Genomic DNA, 14,069 nt, shown 5'->3' on the forward strand with positions numbered 1-14,069 from the left:
TACCATACAGTGCACCGTATGGTATGCTCTTTTACAGCTTTCGTTGGCTCGCCGACTACAGTACAGTGATTTCTGCGTCGTGGTCTGTAGGCATGTTTAATGTTGCGTTATTCCATAATTTTAAATCGAAACTCTTATGATATTCAATACTGAATCGAGAACCATAGCATTTGCCGTCGCAAACAAAGTACCACGCAGCAAAATGCAGGATTTCAATTGTTTCTCAGAAACCAGAAACCGTTTCTGTACTGTGTACAGTATTACTATCGGTACCTCAATAACGCAAAAGTTGTCGTCATCAGCACTGGCTGTATAATTGCATCTGACGCATCCACATATTTTCAAATCAGCTCAACATGTACTCTACTTGTTTACTTCGATGTATATGCTCATTTGTTGCCGGACATGAACTTCATGCCGCCAGCTGTGCACGTCTCAGGGGCGTTCTTTGCGTCGAGTTCCGGGTGACGGGAGTTCGTCAGTTGAAGGCAATAGCAAGGAGGGACAAGATGAGTCCACAAACAGTTGAACAAGGCAAGTTGATGGAGGACTGTATCGACAGTTTTCTATTAATCCTTGAACAACCAGGACAAGTACGGGTAAGCAGCATGCAGCTACCAAGAGAATCGCCATTAGTGGTGATGATGAAATCTTCTTTAGGATTTTAATGGCTATCATAGTAGTCCAAATAAAATCTCTTCTACTACTACGTCTCAGGGGCGTTCTTAACAGAGGTAGATTGGTATCACCGTACAACCAAGGTCCAAGTGTGCTAGAGACGTGCGGGTATCACCGTGCAACATGCACATCGCTGATAAGAATGAAATGTATCCGTTCACCTAATCTTTCAATAGTCAACTTTCGCCTCTACTTTTTATTTTTTATTTTACCGAGGCGGATGCCCCAAAGAGCGCTAGAAACCGCGTTAAAAGAGGACAAGACGACACGGGGTGTGGAGCCGCCACTTTACGCCCCCTCTTCACTGCAGCGGTTAAGGTAGGTGGCATTTAAGCACAACTACAGTAGCACGGGGGCAGTGAAGCAAGTGAAGAGTACATCTGATCTGCTGTTAGAGATGCTGTTTAAGCGACGTTTTTGCGCGGAAATTTGCAGAGAAAACTGCTCGCATACAAAATGCTAGTGTACCTTCGGGAAGTGCTATAGATAGCAGATGCACGATGTGTTTCCCTCGTGACTCTTGATTGGACAGTTTGTTCTGTATCTCTAATCAGGTACTATCTCATAACTAACGTCCCGCGGTACCACGGTACGAGGAATTCAACTGCAAAATTTCGACTTTCCCCTCCGTACAACCGTGAACTCTTTCAACTTTGACAAAGTTCAATCTCCAATTATAGTATCGCCAGTATTATGCTGTTAACGTATTTCTCCAGAATGCATGTAAATATAACGTAAGTTGTCGTTTAAGCCTCTAACCTGCTGAACCTAATTAAAATACCTTCACAACAAAATATAAATTCGATATTGATACACAATCATAGATTTATAAGGACTGTGTACTTATAATTCGTATTGGCTCAGTACCTACTTTTTCTGTGGACCACATATGAGAAGCCTCGAATCAGATATATAATCGTGGCGGCCATCGCCGCCCCCTTAACTTATGGGGAAAAATGTCACGCTCCGGTGGTCCACATTAAATTAATTATCAATGACGATTGGCTAACATAATTTTCAGCCAATTATAAAGAGCGCCTAAACGGGTCTCATCACCGCGTCGGTACTATAGCACCGCGACCAGAGCACTGTGGAAACACGGCGCTGTAGGCCTTGAGACAATGAAAGAGCTGTACCGGTACCAATCTTAAGTTTGGCCCATTCAAACAGATTTTGTAGCATGCATTAATTTAAAACCATTATCGTGGGGACTATTTTAACCCCCCCGCACTCATACGTTGTATATGACTACATGTTATGAAAAAGAACAGCACGTCTTTTTCTACGTGAAATGCACAGGTGTAGGTGAAAATATGCACAAAGAACGAGTAGTAATTGCAGAGAATGGTGGATTAGACTGATTATTTGATTGCTTACAGATTGCTAACAGGAACCGCTCTCCCCATCATGCGTATGAGACAGTACTAGCCCTACTTTGCCCTGGGTACTCCGATCAGATCAGACAGGATATGATACATGATTGTGGATAGTGGCTCAAAATGCAAGATGAATCTCGTCTGATATACCAGGGTATGTATAAGAAGAGGTAAGCTGAAAAGAATGAACACCGTAGACACTCTATTTTGCTATGTAAGGGTTATATTGCGCATGTAAGTACTAATATGCACCCCTCAGAGAGAATGCAGCCTGGGGAGGTGGTCCAATCCAATAAAACCGAACAGGGTGTGCGCTATAATAATGCTAAGACGCCATTAGCCCGCGGTTGGGAAGACGTTTCACTTGATTGCTAGCTAGGTGCAGCAGGTTTTTTGTTTTCAAGACATGCATACATAGTCTGGTATGTTGGGATGCAATCATAGGATACTTCCGGCATAGACCCGCCCTTGTGTTTGATTTTTGTTCACCATCAATAAAAAGGACACTGCAAGTTGTAGTATATACACCCTGTTGAAATTTAGCTACCCATCCGAGGGCGTCTTAGACAACGTGTGCGTCTGTCTGTGTCAAACAGTTTCCCGCAGGTTATAGAATGTGTCGTACTTACGGAAGGCAATAGTTAGATCAAATACGCATACTTTTAACATGTAGTATACAGCTTTAACATGGTGTGTATTGATCAAAGCCAGGGACCGAAAAACCTCGCGAGTGCGGGGGGGGGGGGGGGGTTAAAGTACACCGTCTGAATTGTTCAAGCATGTACTGCATTTTGGAACAACAAATGGAGGGGATCCGACACTTGAGCACTTGGGGGAGAACCTGGAAGTGATTTATTATTAACCTCACTACATGAGGATGCTTTGATGGGTGGATCTGACTTGACATCCTGACAGATAGCTACAGGGCAAGCTGGATGTTCCAACACTTCCTCTCCAGCGCTGGACGTAGCTTGCGTTTGCAATTGGTTCGAGTCCACCAAGCTTAAGTCACGACATGATGCGGTGCAATTCCACCTCACATACCTTACATTGCGTGCACTCACGTTTTGTTGTCGAACAGGAGCAAGCGGTGGCCTCCGTGCTCGCTTTCCACCGCATCGTCGTGAGCAGCCTGCTCGTTTTCCTCCGTGTCGGAGATGAAGCTACTGCCCGCAATGTTCATGTACGTCTCCGTGGACACACTGGTGGCCTTGATATCGACTTGGGCACGATGCTGCAAACCGCCTTCGAGTTGAACGCCGTCATCTGCATGTTCGTGGCCGCTTCGAGTGGTCGAGTAAAACGCCTTCGCCTACATAGCTGGTGTCCTCCTCGATTTGCGCGTTCGCCTTGTCCGCTTGTCGAATCTGGGCTGCTGACAATATCCGTGGAGCCGAAGCTTGTCGCTCGTCCACACCGTTTTTCTTGCCGCCTTCGCCCTTGCTGTTAAAGCTGCCCATGACCAATGTGGTACTCGCTGTCTTACGTCGCCAGGAACCGCATGCTGGAAGAAAGCCTTTTCCTTCGCGATCGTGCATTGAACTATCACCCGCTTCCCCTCCAAGAACATTCACTGCTCGCCGTCGATATTGCTCTACAAATGAACACACTCTAACAAACCAAATCCGTCAGTCCATCGACCAACACTAGTGGGCAGTGGGTATGAGCCAAAGCGCAACACGATTGCCGTGTGCAATTTTCTTCCGAGCCCACATCTTTATGGGACTGCCCTCCTCGCATCCGCACGACTACTGAACGATTCTTATCTTTCAGCCTCGCCTCAGAGGACACTTTGATCCGCGGTTTTCGTCATCGCGAGCTGTGGCGTAAACTTGACATTTTCCTGATTACCGTTGCCCGGTGGCTCTGACAAGAGTACTCGAATGGTTCGTGTGGGAAAGAAGGGTTGATTCAGGATGGCGTACCTGTGGAACGCCTGAGCATGATGGAGGAGATGCGGAGTATGGATGCCTGGTCGCGTTTGACCTCAACTGGCCGGAGGTGCGCAGCACCCAGTCCGGCCCCGACCTAGTCTGACGAAGGAAGACTGTGAAGTGCCCGGTGAACGTATCCCGGAGAGCTACCCTTCTTGGCGAGGCCAAGGCATCCCAAGGTACTTCGAATCCTCAGCAGCCCGAGCGTGAAGCTACTCAAGTGCACCAAGCCATCGACACCCTGAATTGTGCCACCACCATGTTGAAGATGAACATCCAGGATACTGCGACTACGAAGACCCCGAGTGTGACCCGACAACGAGTTGAGGACCTCAAGCAGCGAGACCAAGAGGCCACTGAAGCTCGTGGAGTCGACGACAGCCTGGATGGACAACCGACAGCTCGAATGGAATGCAACTACCCCGAATGGCGGATGATCATCCTGAATGGACAACGCCCGGAGTGCCCAAGTGCCGATCATCCTGAATGGACCATGACTGCCCTGAATGGAGAAGCCCCAAGACACTGTTGATATCTGCCAATGGAACAACGCCCAGGAACGTGCCAAGTCAGCGAAGTCAGCGACCAAGGTGCCAGTTCCGAGCGTGACTTGGTTTCACTATGGAGAGTGAGCCGGTCTGAGTCCGATGTGTCAGCAGTGCAGCAGATCCCCAGGTCAGGCACCCGAGTCCCTCCGACATCAAGTGATGAGTGTGCGCCGCGATGCGACGCCCGGGTATACTGAAGCCAAGAAAACCGAACAAGTGTATGAAGATATGAGCAGAGGAGACCGCGTGAAGAATCCAGCGGCCCTCAAGGTAACAAGACCATACGAAGAAGAAGAGAAGTATACAACGAAGAAGAAAGAGATACAAAAGAGAAGAGAGATAACCAAAGATAGAGAGAGAAGAGGATAAATATCAACAGAGTTTGTTTTGCGTTCAAGTGCACAAGTGCCTGGTTCGTGATTCGCCTAAGGACAGCCGCCGCCCACGGGAGAGTGTACTGCCTAGGAGCCCACGAGAGGGCGTACCATTCGGAGCCCGTTGAGTAACGCCTGGTCCAAGGCCCCCGAAAACTTCTCACTACATCATCAAGCCAAGTCAGGTACCCAAAAGTATTGCCCATTCGGGTTGGTACACCTGTTTCATTTCCCAGTTGCGGCGTACACTCTCAGTGTGCGTTTGCATTTCATATTCCCTGTGTTTTAGGAGGTTGTGGCAATCGCCACCTAGGACCCGATTGTAGATTGCGTGTGGTAGGAAGGTACCTGTATTGTTCTCCTGACATTCAGGAGTGGTGCGCGTGGGGCATCCCGAATTTACCTGTATTCGGGGTGCAACCTAAATTGACAGGCTGCATATTGTGTGTACAGACTCTGTATGGATATTGGTTATTTTGGAAAAGGTCTTTGCTCGTGATCTCACCCCCATTCAGGACTCCCGGAACGAGTAGCGCCCGGAAGTTCTCTGCATTCCTGTATCTTTGATCAATTGCGATTCCCAAGGTTGAAACTCGGTCCGCCGAAGATAAACGACACCTATAGGGATTGCACAAGGTCACACGTCAACCGGAGCTTATATTCATTGTGAGTTTCGGGTTTCCGTAAGCTAAACCCTCCCGGGTCTAAGCCTACCGGACGTACGCTATACACCCTGGACGATAAAGGCGCTCACCCGCCTCGCCTCAGAGCACTCAATAGTGTTGGAGAAACTTGGATCGAGTTCAAGCGGGCCACGGGAGCGCGGAATTATCTCCTTTTGCGCAAAGTCGTGCGTCAGGGAATTGTTTGATTTTCTCACTGCATTGTGAGAGGTGCTCATAAAATCCAACTCCGTTTTTCTTCTACTAAACCTGGAGCGAGGCGTCTACTTCACGTGCAGAATTGTTTTCGGGTAGCATTGCGATAGTAATCAATCCGTAGAGAGTACCGGAGATAAACAGAGTCGAACAGCATCGTGTAACAATGACTGAATCTGGAATTCGCGAGAATCTCCACCCGAGCAGCCGTAAGCTGCCCACGCGGGCGAGCTGCAACAAGCTCCTCTCGCGCCAAAGCAAGGTCCGCCTTGATCTTGGCCTTGAGCACGTTAAAGCAGCCTAAACATAGGTAACAATTAAGTTAAGCGTAATTGTGCTTGATAATCACTTGATCAATCGAGGAGTCCTCATGATGGCGTCGGGCAATTCTTGACCGCTGAACATCAATCGATAGTTTGCGCTTCAACCAAACATCTTCCCCACCTTCCGCCGCTAAAAGAGAGTGAGACTACAGCTTCCCCACGTTCCGCTGGTAAAGAGTGTGAGGCTACTGCTTCCCCGCCTTCCGCCGGTAGGCGCGATGAGGCTATCGTGGCAACATTCAATCTCCTTAGTCTACACCTTTGCCGGTCCACTGTGGTGCTATTCCACTTCAATGTGGTGAAGTAATTTGTGAAGTATCACTAAAATAATCTTACTTACCAAAAATTAGTTCAGAAAAATACGCAAAGCAAGGCGGTTTTTGCACAACCCAAACTGGTGGTTGGCGTTTAGTTTGACGGCTACGGCACCCACCAACAAACGCGCTCATTCGCAATTCTGTACTCTCAAGACAACCAACGCCGCCCCGCTCCATCACCATGACCCGCTCCCCACACATACACGAAACGCGGGCTCGCACCCGTGCCGCCTACAAGGCGGGCGAGGACTGGATGCTGGTGGCTGCACATAACGGCAAGCCACCCACCACTGCACGCCGCCTCGTCGCCAACGGCCGCGTGGAGTCGCTGCCGCGCGGGGGAGCGAGAGCGCAATGCGTCAAGTGTACTCCTGAGATCGAGGCGGCGCTCGAGGAGTACATTGACGAGAACTGCACCTACACTCTCGCCCAGCTGCAAGAGATGGTTTGACTGGACTTCCGCGTGAACCTGAGCACGTCCACAATCAGTGATAAGCTGGCTGGAAAACTTTACACGCTCAAACAGGTAAGTTACTTTGCAGTATGTTTGTTATAATATTATTTCTGTTGCTTAGTCATTGATTGTTTGGCTTGTTCCCTAGGTTCACGTGGAGCCACAGACGTGCAACAATGCAGTGAACAAGGCTAAACGCAAAACCTTCGCTGAAGAGCTGCACAAGCACATGCGTGCTGGCGACTTCATCGTCTATTACGATGAGACGAACTCCAACGTGTACTGCAAGCGTACCCAAGGAAGGGCGAAAAAGGGCAAGCGCGCCACTGTGGTCCTCCCGCCTTCCAAAAGCGCTAACCTCCAGATCCAGTGCGCTGTGTCTACGGAGGTAGGCTTGGTACACCACCAGTTTGAGCGCGGCAGCATTCAAATGGCTGAGAATGCTGCTTTCGTTGACGAGGTCTACGAGAAGGTAAAGGCATGCTCTACCTACAGCGAGCACTTCATTGGTAAGATGGTGGTCATCGTGCTGGACAATGCCCCCGCCCACAGCCAGACGGAAGAGCGCGTCACTGAGCACGATGACCTGGTGCTTCTGCGCCTTGCACCGTATTCGCCAATGTGCAACCCAATTGAAGGTAAGGACCTGTAAGCACTTTGTTCTGGGTATCTTGTTAGTTCTAACGTAATGCACAGAGGAAGTGCGTGTGGATATTACTGTCCAGGTGAACAGCAGTTCACCAGTTCCCGGCACGGTTTGCTACAAAGGAGTAGGTTATAAGACTGACTGTATTTTGGTAGAGGTTAACTTGGTCGTAATACAAACTACAAGTTAACTATACAAAAGCCCACACAAACCCAAATGGTTGGCTTGCGGAGCTACTGGTACCATGTACCATGTACTCGGGAGAGTGACACCCGTCACTCTTCATGTAATGGATACACTTGATTGTACCCCGTTACATCCTCCCCCACTTATCTGAGAATCGCATCTGATTCTCCAATCAGCTTCGAGGGAATCCGAACACCAAAAGGTCGAATTCTCGGGCGCCGCCGCCGCAAGGCTGGCGCGCCTCATCGTCACGCCCACAGTGACTTGTGCCCGCAGCGGGCACTCCGCGCGGAACCCCCCTGCCCTCGGCGATGTTGGCCGCGAAGCCGACGCCTTTAGTGGCCGTATCCACAGCGCTAGCAGGCGCAGAGTGCCTCGGCACGGGATGCATGTGCCTCCAAACTTCCGGTGTCCCTCGTAGACAACCAGCAGTTGGCGCCGCATGGCCCTCGGGCCCCGCTGGCATGTTCGGGCTGCAGTGCCTCCCGCGAGGGACAGCACCTTTCCGGTCAGCGCGTAGCGTAACCATGGAGAGAGCTGTGCTGCTCATCTCCGGCCGTGACAGCGGCCCGACAGCGCCCCGCTCGTCACAGCACGGTGTGCCGGTCGGCCGAATACGTCGGCTCGACCCATGGGCTATGGTCAAGCGCTGACCACAGCCATGAAGCGTCATGCTTCAACATCGTGTTTACTTGAGCGACCATAGCTGCTTCCAGCAACCCGCTCATCATACAGAGCAACGAGGCGGACTTGTCTAAAGCCCTGCAGCGCGTCACGGCCATCACGTCGCCGACGCTAAGGTGTCTTCCATCGACACCAGGGTACCGCAAGGGTACTTCATCGTGGTGTGGGGTGTATTGCCCTCCGTCACCGGCGATCGCATCCTGCGTCGCGGCGACCAACACCAGGTCGGTGTGCGCGCAAGACCGCATGGCACACAGTCCATACAGGACCTCAAGGTGTACGAGGGCACCGCCTCATACACCAAAGGCATGTCGTGTATGACACGTACCACGACTGCCATAAGTGCCTCGTGCACCTCAAGTGCCACGTGCACAAGAAGTGTCGCGTGCACTGCGGGTACCTCGCGTACACCAAGTGCCACGCGCACAGTGAGCGTCACGCACCGCGACTATCTCACAGGTAGTATGTGCCGCGTGCACGCATATGGCATCACGCCTAACAGGTGCGGCATGTGCCGCGCCAACTGTGAATGCCTGCAAAGGCAACACGTTCGGGTTCTCCCCTCGTGGGCAACACCCATGCTCGGGACTGATGGCTACCTGGCCGGCAGACGTGCCGCGCCCAGCGTAGCAACAGCCTGGAGCTTTGGCGTGGTGCTGATGGCTACCTGGCCGGTAGACGTACCGCGTCCAGTGTAGCAACAGCATCACGCTGCGGCATGGTGTTGCGTATGTACATATGCATTCGTCCGCGGACCAAGCCGCAGACTGGCTGCCATGTCCTTGCCTGACAGAGGCAGTCTTCCAGCAGCGAATGCGCGCGCCAGCTTCGGCCCAGCAGCGACAGTAGCCACTGCCAAGGTTGCTGGCCATCGGTCACCATGACCATGGGACCTGAGCAGCGATGCATCAGGTCCAGCACCTTCGTGCAATACTTCGTGGGTGGATGCACCATGCAGCCACTACACTGGCTTCTACGACGAAGCAAGTCTCATGCCAGAGGCCTCGGGAGGAAGGGCACTTCCTATCCCCTCCCCCACTTACGATTTGAGCCCCGGCGGGCCAGGCGGCAGCCGGCCGCCTAACCTCGCGCCGCCATGCAGAGCCGAGTCGCTATACCAGCAGACTCCGGTGGCGTGGGCGGCTACCCTGCGTGGGCTCCGGGTCAACATCGTCGACCAAGGCTTGGCATCTACCAGCCTGGATGCAGTTTGAGTCTGCGTGACTTGACGTGTTACTCTGTTACCCACGTGTTCGGGCTATGGCACCCATGACAGCGTACGGCTTGTCCTGCATTCAGAGTAGCTGCATGGCATGCACGCATACTCAGACTCAGCCATCTCGGCACCGAGTCATGGACACTTGTTGTCCCAACGCCGCACAGTGCTAGGCGCGATAGACCGTACCAACGATCCCTGCCGCGCAGCGGTCTTTGCCTTCAGACCGAACATGCTCCTGCATGTGGTCATTGAGGTGTCGCCCTCCGGCAGATACATTCCAGTCGTGATCGACCATGCTCGCCGAGTCGGCGGCGACGCAACATGCATCGCCGCAGGTACGTCGTGTACCCAAGCCACGTCTTCTGTGCGTATGGCCACAGCTGTGCTGGTCGACACCCAGTAAAACGTCATCCACGATGACAGGGTGCCAAGCGCTTGGAGGAAGGAAGTGCTTCCGCGCACTCCTTCCCCGCTTAAAATCAGAGCCGCACGGCGCCTTCAAGAGGACCGCGCGGCTATGACATCGTGACGGTGTCACAAGCCTCTTAAACTCCGTGTGGTCATCCACCACACGCGAGGAGACCCAAGTGACCGGATCACTAGTCTTGGTCATACTGACCGTGCGTGGAACTATGTTACCCACGCTGAAGTCGCTTCGAGCGACTCCTTCCGGCTCATGCGGAGCCTTACGGCATCATGTGGAACTACGTTACCCACACAGGAAGCGCATCATGCGGCTTCACAATCATTTACCGTCTGAGTGACGCGTGTGGAACTATGTTACCCACACAGGAAGTGCCTGCAGCGCCTTCCTATTCAGTTATGGTCTGGGCGACCGTGTGTGGTACTAGGTTACCCACACAGGAAGCGCGTGCAGCGCGTTCCTCTTCAGTTAAGGTCTGGGCGACCGTCCGTGGTACTTGGTTACCCACGCCGAAGATGCCTTGAGTGGCCTCCTCAGCATTACATGCTCTGTGCGGAACTAAGTTACCCGCTAGTCAGTGGTCCTTGGTTACCCACCTGGTTGTGTCATCGAACACCACCCTTGTCAATGCTCATGCCGAGCAATGACTCTCAGCAATGGAGTTGCTTGTTGAGGCAGCTCCACATGCCAGGCATAACAGCCCTCGGTTGCAGATACACTGCACCTTCTTCATGGAGATCGTCATGTCAGTGATGCCTCCCTTCTTCTTCTTCATCTTGTCGGACGCATCCAGCGCCCTGGCGGTCCCATCGGACGCCCTTGTGTCTGTCCAGAGGTGGGAACATGACTCACCAATGCTCTGTCAGACACAGAGGGTCGACTTAGCCTCAAGGTGTTGTCGCGCTACTCGACCGAGAGCCAGTGCAGCTTGCACGGCGCACCAGGGCCAAGTCATACTTGCTCAAGCCGAGGGAATATACGGTTCCATGCCCAGGGCCGACTTCGGCACGATGTCCGGGACCATGTACGGTTCCATGTCCGGGACCATGTGCGGTTTCATTGCTGTCAGCGCCCTCGAGCGCGGCAGCCAGGGTCACAGCGGACCCCAAGGTTCTTCTTCGGCCCAGCCTCAGTCAATGAGACCTGCCCTTGTGCTTCGACTCTCGCAGTGTCTTGGCACTTGTGTCGTTATTCCAACCGACACATCTGGCGACGTGCGAACATACGCGCGACGTCCCAGACTCAATCATGTCTAGGGATACCATTACCCCCGTACACTCACGTGTACTATCGACAACCCACCGTTGTCCTTCACCAATGCGAGCGTCAGTGCTCGCAAGGGACCCCGGGTCTCTGTGGTGTACGCCTTCCGTACACCCATCACAAAGACTCGGGCCAACCCTCAGCAAGGCCCTCGTCCTTACTGGTGGTTGTGTCCCCCTTGAGCACCTGACGGTGCATGGCGTCGGCGCCCCCTTGACCCTCTGGTCTTCGGGTAGGTCTTCTTCCCAGACCCAGGCGATGGACAGACACGTTGGTAGTGTCCTAGTCCGCCGCAATCGTAGCAGCGGGCTGAGTACTGCTGAGCCGAACTCAGATCCATGGGTTCTGGTTCGCTGTCAGCGACCACAGGCTGTACAACAGCCAGAGCACCAGCCTGCTTGTGGCTGTACTCCTCCTGGAGGGCGACTTGGATCGCCTCCTCCATAGTGGCGGTGCGCACGCGGAACAACTGCGTGCGCGCAGGACCGACCTTCAAGTCGTCCACGAAGACTGTCATCTTGACGTCTTCCGACAGTGGGTTCCCCACCAGCGAGGCTGCCAACGTGCCCATCTCCTGTACGTACACGTACAGCTCGCGCTCCCCTTGATTGCAGGCAAGGAAGCGCGAGCGCTGGCGGAACTCGTTGTTCGCAGGGAGAAATGCGGCTCGAAGCTGCCCACACAGTTAAGCCCAGGATGTGAAACATCCAGGCGACATCGCTTCGCGCGTATACGCCCAAGTCTTGGCACGTCCGCCAAGATTGGAGAGCGCAAAGGCGACTCGAAGGTTCTCGGCTGAGATGAGACCTGCGCTCCTTGCGATCTCGGTCTCCCGGATCCAGAAGTGAAGGTTCTCACCTTCCTTCCCTTCGAACGGAAGCACAGCTAGCCGCAGAGGCTTAGGCTGCACCCGTTTTGGGCTCACGCATCTGAGCCAGCAGGTTTCCCTGCACATGAGCGATGAGCCCGCGTTCGTACTCGTCAAACGCGCTCACCCGCTCGACCTGCTCGGCTCGCCGCCGCCAAGCTCCGGAGGGCATCTCTTCCGAAGATGCCCGCCATCTTCCGCACCGACTCGAACTGCGAGTCAGTCAAGTGAGGAAACTCACTTCAGTCCATCGTGACTCACAGACCTGAGCCACCGAGGATTCAGGTAGACCAATCTACCCGCGTAGGCGTAGGATTGACTACGAGTGCTACCAAGTGTGACGGGGTCACACAGCACAATGCACAGAGGAAGTGCGTGTGGATATTACTATCCAGGTGAACAGCAGTTCACCAGTTCCCGGCACGGTTTGCTACAAAGGAGTAGGTTATAAGACTGACTGTATTTTGGTAGAGGTTAACTTGGTCGGAATACAAACTACAAGTTAACCATACAAAAGCCCACACAAACTCAAATGGTTGGCTTGCGGAGCTACTGGTACCATGTACCATGTACTCGGGAGAGTGACACCCGTCACTCTTCATGTAATGGATACACTTGATTGTACCCCGTTACAAGCTGCCAGACGCGCGATAAACTGCATGGACCTGCGTCTGGTGAACAAGATGACCATTCACTGCCAGCACGCTGTTGCCGCTGCTGAGCGCATGGAGGGCATGCAGTACGGTACTTGAGCTTCTTTCGCAGCGTGGTTGCGCCGTTTTGCTCTGCTACTAAACCACTTTGCATCGTAAGAAAATCCTGTTGTAAAATTTAAATATAAATTTTGGGTTGGATTTTTCTTACAAATTTGTCGATACCAAATTGAAGTGGACTAGCGCCGTTTTGAACCGGCAATGGTGTAGAAGGAATGCAAATATCGCAAATACGTGATGCCAATATCGTTCTCCAGGAACGAACAGCGGGATGCGTTACCTTTATCAACTTGGGTGTCATGTGGCAATGCCAGCTCAGTAACCACAGTCTCCGCCAAGCTCATCGCCAAGAACACCACTTCCAGCCTAGTTCCAGCAGGTGAACCCCACTGCACTGAGAAAATCGCGTTCAAGTCCTTGGCGAGCGCGGCTACTGGGCCCGTTGCTTGAATGTCAGCCTTGAGTTGTTGGAGCTGCACTTGTAGTTTCTTGTCAACACTATCAATGCGGAGATACGTCGAGCCCGGGGTAGTCATCACATTGAGCTCTGTCAACCCTTGGTTCAGCGTTCGTGCTGCGGCGTCCGTCGGTGTGTTTGTTAGCCCCAAGTAGAGACTTCCTGCTTTTCTGGGAATCCACTGTTGAGAGGCCGTCTGGTGGTAGAGGACTCACCCTCTCGTGGTCAATTTGTCCTTAGTGGTGTGCGTGCTGAAGTGGATGTTCCAGACATCTAGGTTTGGAGCGTCTTCATCTTCGTTCAGCGCCATCATGATGCTGTTGCAAATTTCAAGACAGAAACCTTGAATTCGCTTTGCCGGTTGCTGTTTCCACGCGTTAGCAATCGCTCGTACTTGGAACTACACAGGACGTCAATAATAGGGTGACTGTTGTCATATTGTAGCATATGCAATGCTAAGTGCATCGCCGGCTCCCCAGTAGACTACGTAGCTATATAGCCCGAGTAGAATGGTGACTAGCGTTTAGTTTAGGCAAGTAACGCAATACACCGCGTCGCCATTCCCGGCTTCGTCACCCTTCTCCATTAGATCTTTGAGCTTCGCAACGGTAAATAGCAAGACACCATAATGAACCCTCACATTACATACATATGAGGTCCTACTATAGTGTAACTAGCACACCAAATATTGGAGATTGTAGGCTACCTAGCCGTTATGATAGTGGTG

The sequence above is a fragment of the Phytophthora sojae genome (genome assembly GCF_000149755.1).
Source record: "Phytophthora sojae unplaced genomic scaffold PHYSOscaffold_14, whole genome shotgun sequence".
Classification (NCBI taxonomy): Eukaryota; Oomycota; class Peronosporomycetes; order Peronosporales; family Peronosporaceae; genus Phytophthora; species Phytophthora sojae.